This window comes from Leptinotarsa decemlineata, unplaced genomic scaffold (assembly GCF_025532065.1).
Source record: "Leptinotarsa decemlineata unplaced genomic scaffold, Ldec_3_MD MMD2_tig00000090_RagTag_RagTag, whole genome shotgun sequence".
NCBI lineage: Eukaryota > Metazoa > Arthropoda > Insecta > Coleoptera > Chrysomelidae > Leptinotarsa > Leptinotarsa decemlineata.
The window spans coordinates 4,035,658-4,049,964 of record NW_027412541.1 but is presented as its reverse complement, the minus strand read 5'-3'; the positions used below and the strand labels follow the sequence as shown (position 1 = coordinate 4,049,964).

General features: G+C 34.9%; 1 long non-coding RNA gene across 1 annotated transcript in view; it reads left to right on the top strand.

Moving 5' to 3' along the window:
* Positions 1 to 13,792, top strand: part of LOC141481193 (uncharacterized) — a 28,520-nt gene extending 14,728 nt beyond the window's left edge. Inside the window, exon 2 of the long non-coding RNA XR_012464803.1 lies at positions 13,487 to 13,792. This is a non-coding gene — a long non-coding RNA (uncharacterized lncRNA). The remainder of the gene's footprint in view (positions 1 to 13,486) is intronic.
* Positions 13,793 to 14,307: the final 515 nt, after the last annotated feature.

The window sequence follows — 14,307 nt, the reverse complement described above, 5'->3', positions numbered from 1 at the left end:
CATACGGTCAAAGTCCTTAGAAATATCAAGCGCAACAGCTCTTGACTCTCCATGTTTCCTTCAAAGTTAGTGTATTAGATTATAATGAAAAAACATTTATTAAGAAAGTGACATCATGAATGCTTGACATTCTATAAGTTTATTGTTTGTTTGTTTGTTGTTCCATAAATAATCTGATATATCATTGATTTTGACTGGATATTGCAAAAACTAAACATAAATGTAGCTATTAATGAAACTCTCTCTTAAACCATTAGATATCAGTTAGTTCAGTCACTTGTGAAGATATAATATATGTATGACAGTAATATAATCTATAAACGAATGAAAAGTAAGACTAGATCTATAATATCTCAATTGATAATTAATATCTCATTTATCTTTCGGGACATAAGAAATTTCCTAAACTGAAAATGCGCAACACAAGTCATGAGTGGATCCAAAAATAGTTCTGAGAAGAGTTAATTTCAGGTGGTGTGATTCTCCTTAATTCATAACTTAATTATTTTGGTGAATCGAATATTAATTTTGCAAGCATAGAATGTCTGAATATCGAAACAGAGCTGGCTTCTGAGATAAAATTCACGTGGCTGCAAGAATATTAAGTCTGAACCTATTTATTTATGCGATAAAGAAGATACTTCAAATAGTACCATGAAGATTGCACTACAGCTGGAAGTTAGCCCAAATCCGTATCACATACAACGGGTCCAAGTTCTTCCTACTCGGGATTTTCACCCATAATTATTGTTTTGCAGGTGGTTGATTCATACGATGGCACACAATAATAATTTTTCATCAAATATTTTATTTACGGACGAACTTTCACAATGACCATTTATGGGCCGCTGAACGTTTGGGTAGGAATGATTCGTGTCCTGCAGTGACTCCAGAAATGTTGAGAAATGTGCAAAAAAAATTGATAAGCGCTAATACTTCTGTATAGAACTGAATGGTTCACATTTTGAACCTTTCTTACGATGATAACATTTTAGGTGATGACAAATAAAAATATCTTGATAAAACTTAGTTTTTACTAACATTTCAAAAATTGATCGATCCTCAATTTCAATACACCGATGTATTTGAGAATGAATTCTCTTCAAAATGATGTATCACAAGTATATAAGTCCCATTGATAATTCTGAAGTAGGAGTTGCTGGGGATGAGGGGGTTGACAACATAATGATGATGTATTTGGTGAAAGTGTTTGTCCTTGTAATAAACATCGACGGATCTGAGCGATTTTCAATTTTTTTCAGGTGACAAGTTTTAACTGGGACACATTGTAGTCTATTGTCCCGTTTTCTGTCAAGTGGCCTCTTTTGAAGCCGTGTTGGTTGGCGATAATTTCAGAAAAAGAGCTAACAACCAGTAATAGCTCTGTAGTATTGATAGCTCTGTATTGATTGACATATACATAATTTTATTATCCTCCTACGAAAACGCCGAATTCTCTTGGTTTCTGAATGGGACCATCCCAACTTCACATAATATGTTTTATCGATTTGAAGCCCATGAACGCGCAGGGAACTCAAAGCGCCGGTTCACAAGGCACGGGTCTCGTTCGCTATGTCCTCTTCGAACGACCGACCTTCATCTACCGCAACATACCCCTTCCAGGCTACCTTGACCTGCTCTACTCACCCCCCGTTCACAATGAACGATGAACGTTTCCAAGGCCAAAGCTATGAATGGGCTGGTGCTCGATCTGATGGATGCCGGCGATCTCGGGAGGGTTGAAAGATATTCCGTGGAAAACTGTTGTTTTTTATTTGTATTTGAAATGTTGGTCTCAATGTTGTTTGAAGTACATTAGTATTGAATGGTGGTAATGGAATATAGGTACGTTAGAAAATTATTTGTGAATAACACTTATTTTTATGTAACCAGTGAAATGAGAACATTTTCAAGAAAATATTATACCAGGAAGATAACTTACAAATAAAATAATAAAAATATAAGTGATAATTCAGAAATCAAAATAGAGAGATTCCAAGTTGTCCAAAAACCCTGAGGATGAATCAGAAATAGGTGAGTTACAGGAAGTGGGAACAAGAAGAGGAAAGAAAAATACCATAAGAGCAAAGAAATATTGAATATGCAGGAGAGATAAATATTCAAGCAATATCGGGGAACCTGTGAGAATGTATCATAGATCAGAGAAAAATGTCTCATTTAGATTGCAAAAAAAGCCATGAAAACTCTTAAACCTTCAACAAACAATCTTCGAGTATCTACTATTTATTGACGCCAGTCCAAAACAGAAGTTATTACTTCCACCAGAAAAGTAGTGAATACTTTCTGACGTCGAAATAGTAATTTTAGATTATAAATTGTATTTCTTGCATACAATAATGTATTTTTGTAACAATATTTATACAGTTCATATGAAAATTCTATACAACTTTGTTAAAAATTGGTTTCTGGTAAGATATTTTGGAAAGAAATATTATCACATTTGACAATATAGAAGAGATTAAATTTGACGAAGAAAAGAACCACCTGATATAGTGAGAAAAGTACTTTGATTTTCAGTTCAATGTATATTTAAATATTCATTAAGACGTACAAAAATGATCGGGGCAAGTGTATATCGCATTTATTTATGCATAAATATAGAAATCAGCAGCATCAGGATGACAAGGGTCGGAGCTCCAGATAGGTAGACTAGATTCAAATTAGTATCTCTGGTGTAAAATAAATCTATTGAAAACGCGTTTTCTACACCAGAACAGTATACTGTCTTTCGACGCGCGTTTTTCAAACTGAGTTAGCAACATGGAGAAATCTGAGGTTCATAAGCTGAAGTTTCCGGAGTGTGATAATGTTTATGTGGGACATGGTGGCCGAAATTTCCCAAAACGGTATACTGAACATGAAAATTCCTTCAGACTAGGTAAAAATGATTTTACGTTTTCAAACCATTCCTTTGTATACAATCACAAGTTCCCCAATCTAAATGAAAAGGAAGTTCCCTATTTTGGAGACCTGAAATAATCTATTTTCAATTATTGGTCTCTTATTCTATTTGAATTCATTATGATTAGCTATCTAGGCATTGAGGATTTTAATTCATTTCCCGAATCGTAATGTGTATTTCTGGAACAGCTTGGTGGAGAAGATATAAATATCGTATTTCGTTTCAGAAAAGGTGTTTCAAAAATGTTTCGTGAAATGAAAAAGGTGGCATTCATTTTGTGGGTAGACGGTTTGGCTATTAATAAATAACTGTAGTCCGTATCTCAATGTGGCAGGATAATTCCAATTGCGTCATAAACTATTTTTATTTATCAGCAACCTTGATTATTATATGAAGATCCAATGGCGTTCCTAGAAACATTATATCCACCGTCTGCAATTAAAATAATAAAGGTTCAAATATCTCATTCCGATCTCTCGTGTTATATTGAAGTCATATACAAAGGTAAAACTGTATTCTAATCGATTATATTCACAATATCAAATTAATCAATCAACTGCGAATATACGTTATGGAGATATTTTATAAATGAATGAAAACAATCAAGGTCTGAATCAGTAATTTAGTAATCTGTTTAAAAAACTATCTGTTCTCGTTAACCAGATGTTATAACAACCCTCAGAAGATATATCAGCTAAGGATTAATGAGATCTTAATTTCTTACATGCATTTCCTAGTAATATTCACATTAACTTGATGAGTTCGAGGCATGTTCCAGATAAACTGGAAGATATCCCAATTTTCAAAGAAAAAGATTTTTCATGTATGTAGATCACAATGAAGAAATGTTTGAATTGGATGACGCATTCGTGATCTAACACCAGACAACGCTGCTTCGACCTGCCATTAGGTCTCATCAGTGGTGCTAGTCCGAACCACAAATACATTGCTGAACTCAATATCATAGATAAACGAGGCTTTTTGAGAAAAATTAATTTTGTTACATCATGTATGCTTTGTTCCATATTTATTTCATTATAATAATCTAAAATACCGACTTTGTCCATGATATTAAAGTTTAATTGTACATTTCAATGGTAACCTAGTGAATTTGGGTGTTGTTTCGAATTGATGACTTTACAGATAAGCTTAACGGTTTCAAACTTCTACGTCTTTATACAAAAAATTCAGAAAATTACCGAAAAAAACAAAGAAAGCACTAAGGCTCAAAATGAAATCATTTCAAGGATGTGTAGATCAAGCATAGAAGTTACTGCCTGTCTGTGAAAATATTGACCCTCTTATTTCGTTGATGTCTCAAGTTACTGTTTCTTGTGCATTGCACCTGGTAGTCTGATATGTACTGTCCGAGCAGGTAACTGAAAAGAAGATTTTTCCCTTCTTAGTACATTGCGTCTCATCCCATGTTCAGTTTTCATGTGTGTCCGTATCTATGACTGCTCCGTTTAACCGCGAAGTTTGTGCCGAACATGTATTTCGGTGTCATGTGGTCCAAGTTCGTTCCTCCACATATTCTGAAATTTCTGTTATGCCCGATCCCATGTGGATTGGTAAATTTTTAAGTCTAGATTTTCCACATTGGCTTTCCACACATAACAAAATATAAAGGATGAAGATTCAAGAGTATCTCTAATGGAGTGCTGCTTCCATTATTCAAGTCTTCACATCCTGCTCAGTTTTGTAAATTGGGGTCGTTTGTTTCATCTTTGACCACTAGAGTCTAGTGGTCAAAGATGACTAGACCATAGATGCATATGTTATCATGGGTTTACCCGCTATGGTGAAGTGCCAAAACATGATGTCTGGTGTGAGCTCCTATATATTATTATAGGTGTGTCTGGCCAACATCTTTTTCAGTCTTTGTATATGTTGGATCTACGAGGGTGGTCACACAAGTGGCACGGTTTAATAAGGAAAACACAAAACTTTTGGAAAAATGTATTTATTTTTCACCATAATCTCCTTACAGCTCTATACACTTTTCCCAGTGACTAGCGACTTTTCCCACAAGAAATTCTGTCTTAAAAATCTGTCTTAAAAAAGACAGAAATATTTCTTTTATTCTAGATTCAATATAAATGTCTACAAAATAAATAAGGCATTAATCGAACAAATATTATTATTAATGTAGGCTATAATTATATATCAAAGAATAAAAGGGTTTCCCAAATAAACCAGTCTCATATCAGAATATTTATCTATTTTTGGCAACAATTCAGGAAAGTTGAAACATTTCAAAGCTACGAGGGAGGTCCCGGAATTACCTGGCTCAATAACATACACTCCTTGTAGCTCTATACATTTTTCCCAGTGACGTTCAATAAGTTCGATACCCTTTTCATAACTGTCTTGCTTCTCAAAACAGCCATTAACAGCCGACATAACTCCTTCATCGTACGAAAACCTTCGACCAGTGAGTAATTTTTTCAAGTTTGGGAACAGAGAATAATCTGATAGGGTTGAATCTGGCGAATAGAGTGCATGAGGTAGCAATTCAAACATCAATTCGTTAATTTTGGTCATGGCGATAATGGATTCATGAGCTGGTGCATTGCCTTGATGAAACAACATATTTTTTCATGGGCAAACGCGGCCGTTTTCGCTTGATTTCTTCACTCAAATGTTGCACTACGTTTGTTTGACAATGTTGACAATGTTTCGTGGTGTATTTCATCGGTTCGGATTTCCATGGTCTAATATAATATAAATTGATTTGAAATCCCTGAAAAAAAAATTCAAAAGATTAACCGAAAATAACAATTTTATTAAACAAAAAAACTGAAACTACAAAGAAATAACATACAGGCCAACAACCAAAAAAATAAAAAATTGAAATATTAATAAAAGCTGAAAATTAAAAAATATTATCAACAAAAAATAAAAATAAAGGATTCCAAACCAAGTTTCGATTGTTAGTATCCACAATCGTCTTCGGGTGATAACTGGACTTATTCCTCTGAGATCTGACTATTTATAGGTCATTCGAATGCTTTCACCTATCCCCTCTTCCCTGTTTCCGCTTCATAGGTTTTGGCGGGAGATGATCGTTTGGCGGGAGTTGGTCGTTTTTCGCTTGATTAGAGGTTTCCATATGTTACGTATCTCTACGCTAGCTTGACTAAATGCGTTGTTGGACAACGTATACGCAGCTTCTTCGAATTTTCTCCTAAACCAGTGTTCCTCTTTGTGGATGATTATAGCTTGAGCCCACTTGATATTATGTTGATGAGTCTAAACATGCTCTGCTATTTTGCTGGTTTCTCCTCGCTGTGTGTTTTTTGTGCTCAGCAATGTGAACTGTCAATGGCCTCTTAGTTTCACCTATGTATGATTCTCCGCACTCGCCGGGTATCCGGTAACGACAATTCTTGGAATCGCAGTCCGCGTTTGGTGGCCTGGTTTTCGTGAGGCTGCTACGGATAGTGTTCCCAGATCTGAAGCAGGTCCTGATAATCCTGATAATCCTCTGATGTAGGGAAGTACAAGTAATGGTTGTGGCGGTTCTCTTCCTTGTGGAGCTCTTGCTGTCTTCTAGCTAAAGCCTGTTTACCATCACTTTGGAGTAACCATTTCGTTGAAGGTAATTTTTGATGATGCGTAGTTCCTTTTCGAGACCTTCATTTGTATTACATAGCCCGAATGCACGGTCTAGTGAAGTCTTTAAATTTTTTCAGGGATTTCAAATCACTTTATATTATATTAGACAATAGAAGTCCGAACTGATGAAATTGCAATAATACTCACTGATAGTTTGACTTTTTCTAAGATAATCAATGAAAATTATCCTACGCGCATCCCAAAAAACCAATGACATGACCTCGCCTGCAGATGAAACGGTCTTCGACTTCTTTGGGACCGGTTCATATTATTGAGTCCACTGTTTTGAATGGTTTTTTTGTCTCGGGTGTGAAGTGATGGACCCATGTTTCAACCATGGTTACGAAACAATGCAAGAATTTGGTTTGTTGCTGTGAAACTTCGCTGAACACTAAATTGAAACATTTTCACGACACTGTTTTTTCTCAAGTGTGAGCAAACGCAGCATCCATCTTGTACACATCTTTCTCATGTCCAAATTTTCGGATATTATACGATGTACCTACCGCACTTTTTGAAATGCCTGCTAAGCCTACCAGCTCGCGCACTTTCAGTCGACGATCCTTCAGTACCGCTTTGTTGATTTTTTTCAGCGTTTCTGGAGTTGTCACCTCTTTTGGTCGACCACTGCGATGCTCGTCTTGGCAGCTCGTACGGTCTGGTTTAAATTCTGCTACCAGATATTTCACTGTTGTGAACAAAGGAGCAGGCTCACCCAAAATAAAATCCAGTTCTTATTGATTGGGCTGAGGCTTTTCAACTAAAATTATTGTACTACATAACGATGACCAATTTTCTCCATTTTCATAAATTCACCGAAAACGTTCGCTATTGATGGCTGCCAAACTAATAAACAACGTAATGTCTTCAAATTTGAAACATGCTTGGAAGATGTGTACGTCTAATACAGTTATATTTTTCAAAAAACTACCGCTATATTTAAGTACTTCTGGGAACATCCTCGTAGTATTACTCCCAGGTATTTAACCTGTCCCGTTAGATGTATCTCTTCACCTCAAAGTTTTAGAGGTCCTAGGCCCTCTATGCTACTATAGTCGATTTTGTTGGGCTTGTGTTCAGCCCTTCTTCCTTGGTCTATCTTATTACCATATTCATAGCCTCTTTCATGCCCCCTTACTTTTTTATTGTATATGCCTCAAAATAGGACGTCCAACTCTTCTGCATAATCCAGTACTTTGTAACCATTAGAAGACATTAGACATTAGTGGAGACAAAACACACCGAAAACAATGCCTGAAAGTAATTCATTTTATAAACCTGTGTGATATTTGATATTCTATCAATACCCCCATGTCTCCACTATGAATGGATGCTTCAAAGCGCCAATAGATGAAACTGTAATCTTTCCTGAGGCAAAAATCAGAAAATTATATGCCAAAGAAACCAATAAAAAAAAATCACTTAACAAGCCTTTGACAACTACCTACTTGTTCATATTTATCAACTCTTCCTTCATTAATTCATTCAAAAATGTCTAGTTAGTTGATATTTAATTTTTTCCTTATGTTGTTAGGATTATTAAAAAAAATTAAAAAAGATTAAATTTTGATATTAGTGTAAACATTTACTTTAATAGTACGCCAAAGTACTGACATAGCACAGTCGTAGAAAAATTATAGTATGCAACTCGTTCAAAAGGCATTTTTTACTATAATGTGACCAAAATGTCCTAATTCTGTGAAAAATACTGTTATCTAAACTTGTATGATATTCTATTTCAGTATACATATGGCTTTTTTCTTTGGTGCACTTTTCTCGATTTTGGAGATGTCTTGCATTTAGATGTTTTCGGATGATGATGCTTGCACATTCTGTTGCTTGCACACAGTTGTTGATATTCAAATTACTACACTAATAATATCAGAGGATAAGCTTGAGCCCGAAAAAATTTCAAAGTGCATGTTCTATGGATATTTTGACATTCAAAATTTCACTGTTAAAAACAAGGTCAAGTCCGATAAAAATCAAAACTTCTTTTTGAATATGTCTGTGTTATATGGCATGAAAGTCAATACTTAGAACAAATGATTTGTAAACTGAAATATTTTCACTTCTATATGGCAGTTTTACTGATTACACACTAAATTTGTTTTGACATATCAATATTGAGGATGTAGTAGAATTGTTTCTCTGAAGAAAGTATTCGAAACATTTTCGATATGATTGAAAATACCATTTTTACGAATATTCGTTCCTCAAAGCCGCAAAATCCCGATCTCAGTTCAAAAAGATATTGAAAAACAAAAATCATTTGTATATTGGATAATATACTATGCATAATTCAAAGAAAGTGCCTTTGCCAAATAAGAAGTAAATAGAATTAATTGAAGTGAGTGGCAAGATTTCAGCCAAACAGTAATAATTGATTACTAATAAGTAACATTCAGCTTGTAACACACATAATAATGTGTGTTACAAGCTGCCTCCAAACATTAAATAAAAAACAACAATATTATAAGTATGTTCTTTACAATAGATCGATGTTCAATAACGCTCATTGGGACCAATTTTCAAGTAATTTGAATTGTTTTCAATGGAATCAAAGTTGCTCGTGTTTTAAATAATTTAGATAATCTCATATTATAAACGTGTTTAATCGTTATTTATCGAGAAGATCCATTGACCTTGTCATTCAATATGTTATATTCGCAATAAGCTTTAATAGTCGGTTTTTCTCGGAACCTCTACATATTACGCGTTGATAAGCGAAAAATGGCTGATAATATGACGACAATAGAAAAGACCTTGTGCATATGGAAATAATTCATTTAGTATGAATGTTACAATTACAGAGTGAATGAAACAAGGATAATTATGTTATAACGTGGTTATGTTATAACTGCAGTAACGTTATTTGTAAATAACGTTACTGCAGTTTCGTCCTATATGGACATTTTCAAACTTGTACATTTAATGTATAAGTTTGACATTCAGGTGACATTCAGTCATCGTTCGATAGGTGGTATACTTGTGAGGATCTGACAAAAGTATGATACTTATGCTAGCTAAGAAATGACACATCTTGTGTCAGAAACTATTCACATCATGCGACTCCGGTATACTAAGTGAGATGTTATAGGTGCCATCCTTGCTGGCCATGATGAACCCTTCAGATTCCGACTCAAGCCCACTGGACCTGAGGAAAGTGAAGGTTAGGTGCCTTCAATGCTATTGAACAAGACTCCATGCATTGACTTATCTTTCTGTTGTCTCATGAATGAACACAGCAGAGTTGTGATCACCTCCTTCAGTGTTGAAAATTAAATCGAGTTCATCATCCGCTTGGGCAGCTGCCCTTAAAAGAAAAGCTCGAATTTCTGCTCTTCCTTGGTTGAGGACCATGCAGAAAAAGGATCCGAACACCTGTTCACTATGAGGATTCATCATTTTCTGGGTCTTTCATCGATTTGACACAGCTCCTCCCGTGTCCACTTTACTACTTCAAATGAGTAGAGTGAGATTGAAAAGGCAAGCATATCCGTAGCAGCAACTTAGTTCTTCCTCGACGACCAGATCTGTCGGAGTTTGTGCTGACACTTGCTGCGGAGAGAGTTCTTCATTGTTGTTACCTCTTGTGAGTGGCCCATGCATCCGCATGGGTCTCTTTCGAAATTCATGCGTGTATTTTTCCACCATTCTCAAGGACTGACGAAAATCCTTCTCTCCAGAGGCATAAAGTTCAAGATCATCCATATAAAACAAAAGGGTGACCTTGTGCCTCCGGTTTCTGGGGATGACACAGTTAAACCCTCGAGTATTTCTGAGCGCCACGAATAATGGCAATAGTGAGATGCAGAAGAGAAGAGGAATGAGGAAATCGTCCTGAAATACACCTCTTCTGAAAGTGACCTACTCTGTTTGGACTCTAGCCTGGCCAGATGTTATGGTGTAGCGAGTCCGCCAGAGTGGTACCAGTTGTTCAAGGTATCTCACTATATTGCCGGGTACCGCAAGGCATCCGAGCAAATACAAGATGACCTCATGCAATTTTGTATCAACTGCTCTTTGCGATAATCGATCCAGGGCATAGGGAACTTACGCTTATACTGTACCTGATCCCGCGTCACACTTCTATTGACGAACAGGTTCTCTTCACATCCAGCTACTTCTCTCTTCGACCCTCTCTACTCATATATCCGTTCGAATACTTGCATGAGATTATCGTAAACAACTAATAACACGAATTTAAGCATGTTATCGGTCTGTGATCCTTAGTAATCGACAAATATTCGTTTCATTATTATTATTCAAATTTGAAGACTATCATTATTATTATTGGTATATTGATAATAATAAAATAAATAATCGACCATTTGATACCAATAACAGTTGATTATAGATAATTGACGCTTAGAACTTTGAACTGTCGATTTTTCATAATCGAAGGATTGAACAGTCATTACGAATCAAAAATGCTTGGTGGCCCTTCGGCACCTTCGTGGAGACGTGATTTCAGACAGGTAACAAACATATTCAGTTTTCACTTTTTATTTATCAAAATTAACAGTTGTCACAAGCTAGTAGTCCTGTGAATATTAATTTTTGTTGTTGAACATTTTATTGGGTAATCATCAGAATAATATAAACTGTTTTTCTTCAAAAAACTTCATGAACAATTCGTTTCAGTAAATCAAGTAAATGTATGGTATAGTCGAAATGAATAATTTTGTGCATACTTAATGTTAGCGGCACTCTCAAAGGCCAAAAAAAATAAAACATGGAAATGAACTGGCTGCGAATTAGTCCACGTGGACTGTAGAATTGATGTTTTGTATTGGAGTTTTATGATTGGCTGAAAAGTCATAAAATCAAATTTGAAGTCATGTTACGGTGACGAATAGAAATCGGGAAATGCGGGGATGGTTATTGCCGTCGCGTCAACAATGTTCCGTTCAGGAACTGATCGCGATTTGAGTGTTGAAATTCGATATTACTGCAGGTATAATCACTTGAAATTTTTGTTATATGTTTGAAATGTGGCGTCCTTGTACAAGCACTAATAGTAATAACGAGTGTGATAACAACGCAGACTTTTTCCAGTGTAGTGATTCCAATAGCGATGGTGAACAATGCGAAAAAGAGATACCAGTGAATAAGATTCGAATGCATAAGAATCTACATCTCAAGTTTGGTTTCAAGGGAAACAAACTATTACAAACAACATCAGATTTGACCGAAATTCTTTTCTCAACTGTACTTAAAATAGTCAAAAACAAACCTTATGAACGCAAGACGCGATGAGATACAGGATTAGCAAAACCTTCAGATGTTCATCTGATGAAATCATTAAAAAAAAATATGCGACTGTCACAAAAGCAATGCGATTCCTACAACTGGAATCATAAGGAAGAAATTGAATACTTCCGGCCATAAAATGAGCTGCTGTGACAAAACTCTTCAGAATCGGAAAAAAAAAAGATTTAGATTTACAATAATAAATTGACGTCAAGCAGTTATGGAAAGCAGTTATGAAACAATGGCAACTTTTCTATTTGGACGAATCTTGGTATGATACTCACGACACAGTTACGAAACGGTGAACTGATGGTTCGAGAATGTGTACGCCTAACATGCCTGCAAACAAAGAATCGCGACTAATCATTGTGCATTGCGGAGGAAGTATAGGGTGGGTTCCGAATTCTTTGAAATTATATGGAAAAAACTTGAGGACTGCAATGTTGACTATCATAAGAAAATGGAAGCTAATATTTTTGAGGAATGGTTTGAAAACACATGGATCCCAAATTTGGATACGAATAGTGTAATAGTTCTTGACAACGCTCCGTATCATTCGCGACAGCGCACCAACGTACCGAATAAAAATTCGAGAAAAGATGAAATAAAAAGTTTTTATTGGACAACGATTTGTATTTTGAAGATTACTATACCAAAAACCACCTTCTTGAAGTTCAACAGACAAAAACATTTGAAAAAGTGTATGCCCTTCAGATTATTGCTGAAAAGTATGGACACACCATATTGAGACTTCCTCCCTATTTTTGTGTTTTCAATCCCATCGAGTTGATTTGCAGAAAATTGAAACAAAGCATCAGGCGTAAAAATAATTTTCCAAAATTTGATAAGGACGTAATAACATAACATAATTGAAGAAGTTTCTAATATTACCGAAGAAAACTGACAGAAGAGGATTAAAAAATAATTTTAGTTGAAAAAGACTATAAATATAGAGCTTGGAGATTTCTATATTAATGGTGAAAATAAATTCATTATCGATTTATATGACGACAGTGATAGTGAAACAGAGAATATGGAAGAGGAATTATAATTATCAGTGTGCAACTATCATCCTGTTATTTGAATCCCTACATTTCCCACTCACCTATATTAATGAAATATTTATTATATATATTTTTGTTATATGAATTATATAGTTATTGTGATTCTTATATAATCAAAAAGTTGGAAAGTATGTTGCACTTTATCGTTTACTTGAACTATACTCAGCGACTAGGAAATATGTTTTAGCTCACAACACTGAACGAACAACAGTCATTTTAAATGTTACATTTTAGATTATAAATCGCCTAGAGAAGATTGAAAGCTCAGGTAAACATTTAAGGAGCCCGACAAGAAAGAAACTCAAGCAGTGGAGCTGAAACAAACTTACTCTGAATATAATATCAAAAATACATCAATTAAAATACTGAAAAATAATTCGAATCGTATTACTTCTACACGATTGTGTATCTTGTAATAATGTTGTGTTACGTCCATTACAACATTATCATAATTTTATTCCATAATATTTTTCATTTCTTACGGTGTACCTTGCTCATTTCATATCTCAATCTCAACTCGAATTGTATTTTTCATTACTCATTAAATAAACGAAAAAAGTTTCCATCGATTGAATCTTTCAATCCCATGTGAGTTTTACTAGCCGAGTATATTAAAATTTTATAGATTCATTCCACGTATATCAGCAGACGAATTCAGGCTCTTCTTGCCCATATCCCATTTGCTCGTCCTGGAAAATTGGAAACGAGATAGGGATAATTTCAGTTCCGAGCGCAACCATCTTTGTCTACTCCTCCACAATTTCCCTCTGCGCTTTCCGGGAAAATCCGGGCTCGTGGCCGGTCAAGGCCAATATGATTGTCGAAGGGCCACAGGACATCCATAAGAGAGAGAGAGAGAGAGAGAGAGACTTTTACCAAGAAGAAAATGAACATTTATCAATTTGTGTTCTGAAATAGATTGTTGAAGTGATTTTTGTTTCATTTGTTATCCAATAGAGTATGTATATGGGAAAGAAATTCAAGAATGAAATAAAAACTTTTTGCTTTTGGATTTTGTGGCGAAATGGGTGTCTCATGTATGAGAAAAATTAAATTATCGTGAACTGTTAATTTATTCATTGAAGTGGTAGTTGTCGTTTCTCAAATTCAATTCTAAAATTGTATACTCTAATCTGAAAGATAAAATAAATAATTGATTCAGGGGGTCCTGTGACTTTTTATAATATCGATATTTCGAGAGAGTTTTTATCTGATGACATCACTCAGTACGATATCAGATTATATCAATAAACATACAATTTCACCATTTTCACGGATTTATTTTTGTTTTTGTTTTGTGATTTTTTTTTGTAATATTCTCTAACATCAGATCACAATTGACCATTTTCCATACATCATAGGACTGAATAAACAAATTTTGTATGTGGCGTGAATTAATAAATCGATTATTTTCATTCATATGAAAATAATCTCGTATTTAAGTCT